A 3,167-nucleotide genomic window follows, 5' to 3' on the forward strand; every position below is an offset into this window, starting at 1 on the left:
GATGATCCTCCTGCCTCAGCTACCTAAATGCCAGATATACAAGAGTGCACCAGGATGCTCAGCTTTTTTTCCCCTCCTTCCCTCCCTCCCTTTCTTCCTTGTTTCCTCTCCCTCACTCCCACCTCTACACAACACACTTGTGGACTCAGGTGATCCTCCTGCCTCAGTGACTATGAGTAGGAGGGATGACAGGTGGGTGATACCACGTCTGGTATGTCTGGCCTCCGATGTGCCCTCTCGCTTTTCTACCTTTGCCCAGAGTTGAAATAGCATGTGATTGGTGCAGCAGGAATGAGGATATTATAGAGACCCCTGCATCTCAATCTGACTGTAAGACTCGTGAGACAATAGACCCCCTCCCAAAATAATATGTGAATTTCTCCAGGAATCTCACGCTGGGAATAGGAAGAGGCACCAGCCAGAGGAGAACATCTGAGAAGAGACTCATAGAGCTAACTTACACCGTACAGGACGAGACTGAAGCCCAGACAAGGATGGGTCACTGGAGGACAGGACCACACCTTGGCGGGGACAACTTAGAGACTCGTACCCCTAGCTCTCTACTTAAGCTTATATTTAATTCAGGAGCCCAAAGAGGACATGAGGGGGCGTCCTAGTTAGGTTTCTATTGCTATGAAGAGACACCATGCCCACGGCAGTTCTTATAAAGGAGACCTTTTAACTGGGACCGGCTTACAGTTCAAAGGTTTAGTCCATTCTTGTCATAGTGTTCCCACTATGACATGGTGGCCTTTGGGCATCTGGGTCCTCAGGCAGCAGGAAAAAATAGTGACACACTGGCCAAGTTTGAGTCTGACACTTCAAAGCCCACTCCAGTGTCACGCTTCCTCCAACAAACCACACCTACTCCAACAAGGCCACACCTTCTAATAGTGCCACTGTCTAGGGCCTTTGGGGGCCATTTTTATTCAGACCACCATAGGGGCTCACCAGATCTTTTTATCCTTCTTCCCAAAGTGTCCACATTGAATAAATATCCCTTTTCTACTGCTTTCCACCAAAAGTGTGGCTGTCTTAATTGGCTTATTGAAGATATGGATTGGGGCACAGGCTGTGTTCCCTAAATTCAGGATCAAGCACACAGTCCTGGTCATTTGTACCACCTCACCATAGACTCCCCCAACCCCCACCTCACCATAGACTCCCCCAACCCCCACCTCACCATAGACTCCCCCGGCCCCCACCTCACCATAGACTCCCCCAGCCCCCACCTCACCATAGACTCCCCCAGCCCCCACCTCACCATAGACTCCCCAGCCTCCAGAGGCAAACAAAGTGGGAGAGTGTACCAAGAGCAGTCCCTGGTGGCATCAAATACTTTGTAGCATTTCTTTCGCCCAGGTCTTCAATTCTCGAAAGCACAATTACTAAGAAGTGAGGAGGAGGGTGTGTCCACCCCTGTTAGAAATGGATGACAGAGAAACTAAGTCTCAGCCCTGGCTGCACCAGAGCTGGTTGGGCCACGTGTGTGACTCAGGCAGACGGGAGACATTCTGTTCTGTGTATTCTAAATGAGATCTGTGGGTGTGTCTCGGAGTGGGTGACTTCTGTTTGAGTCAGAAAACCTCTGTCTTGATTTCCTCTGTGCCTGCCTCTGTACCAGGCTTTTTCTTTCGGGCCACCAACCGGCTCTCCTAAATCATGACACCGAGACTTATTATTATAAGTTATGAAAGCTCGGCTTCACTTAGGCTAATTTCTGGATTGCTCTCTTTAACTCAAACTATCCTGTTTCTCTTCATGTGCCTTTTGCCTCGGGGCATTTTACCTTTTTCTCTTTCTGTATGGCTTACTTTCCAGCTTCCTCCAGTGTTTGTCTGTCTGGCAGCCACTTGGCTTCTGGCCACAGGCATGTCCCTCTCTTTTCCCATTGTTCTTTTCTCCTTCTCTCTTCTCTAAAATTCCCCCCATTTATTCTCTCTGCCCCCCCCCCAGCACCACCCATCCCTCTTTCATCTAGCTATTGGTCATTCAGCTTTTTATTAGTCCAATCAGATGCCTTAGTCAGGCAAGGTACAACAGCAACACATCTTTACATAATTAAACAAATGCAACAACATCTTTATATAGCTAAAGTGATATTCAACAGAATGCCTCAGATCTTCTGGCAGGGCCAGTCCATCTCAAAGGCACACCAGTGTTTATAGGGTGGGTAGGGGGCAGACAGCACCAATATAGCAAATCCAATAAACCAGGAATGATCGGCATTTTGGGATTGGATTCAGAACACAGCATGCATCTCTGTAGCTGATCTCCCTTTGGTCCTGAATGGCTTGCAATCCCAGTGCTCAGGACCTTTGACCCTCCTGCCTCCCAGAACATGGCATTTCTATGCTGGACACACAAGAACGGTGACCTCCACATGACAGAAGGAGGCCAGGACCAACAATTAAGAGAGGCCAGGGGCAGGTTCTCAGGACTGAGGTGCAGACGGAACCTTGCTCATTGTGTTCCCAGAGGTTTGAGAGACCAGAGATTCATGGGCAGGGACTGGGGAGATGGTTCATTATAGATACCTGACCATCTGTGTTCCAGTCTCAGAACCCACATGGTGTGAGGGGAAAATGGGCTCTCAAAGGTTATTCTCTGACCTCCATTCACATACACAGACATATAATAGATAAATAGCTATATAGACAGATGATAGACAGATAGACAGACAGAAGAACACCTGCATAAGGCACTGTGGGGGTCAGGGTGTATCAGAAGGCACGACTCTGTAATTGGTAAACACTGCATATTCTGATACACTGCTCCAGTCTAGGTTAACCAAATATATCCTCTCTCTGCTTTGGGCTGCAAACTGGTTAAAGCTACCCCCCAGCACTCCTGTGATTATATCTACAACCTGGAATTCTGATTTGCCTTAACTGTGAAGTGTTATTTAATAACTGCATTAAATAAAAGTTTCCAAAGCTCTGCTAATGAAATGCAGTAAGAAGCAGCGAGAGCCTGGAATCAGTCCAGGGTAGCGTGATTCTTTTTTTTTTTTTAATTTTATTTTTTTATTGAAAAGAAAAAAAAATTCAAAAAATTTCCTCCTCCTCCCATTTTGCTCCCCCTCCTCCCACCCCTTTCCCCCTCCCCCCACTTTTCTCCTCCTCCCTCTCCAGATCAAAGAGCAGTCAGGGTTCCCTGCCCTGTGG

General features: G+C 47.7%; 1 long non-coding RNA gene across 1 annotated transcript in view; it reads right to left on the reverse strand.

The window, feature by feature from the left end:
• LOC126516017 (uncharacterized) overlaps positions 1–3,167 on the reverse strand; it is a 64,986-nt gene that overhangs the window by 56,358 nt on the left and 5,461 nt on the right. The window lies entirely within an intron of this gene.

The sequence above is a fragment of the Alexandromys fortis genome, unplaced genomic scaffold (genome assembly GCF_014885135.2).
Source record: "Alexandromys fortis isolate MF-2015 unplaced genomic scaffold, M_Fortis_MF-2015_v1.1 scaffold_151, whole genome shotgun sequence".
Classification (NCBI taxonomy): Eukaryota; Metazoa; Chordata; class Mammalia; order Rodentia; family Cricetidae; genus Alexandromys; species Alexandromys fortis.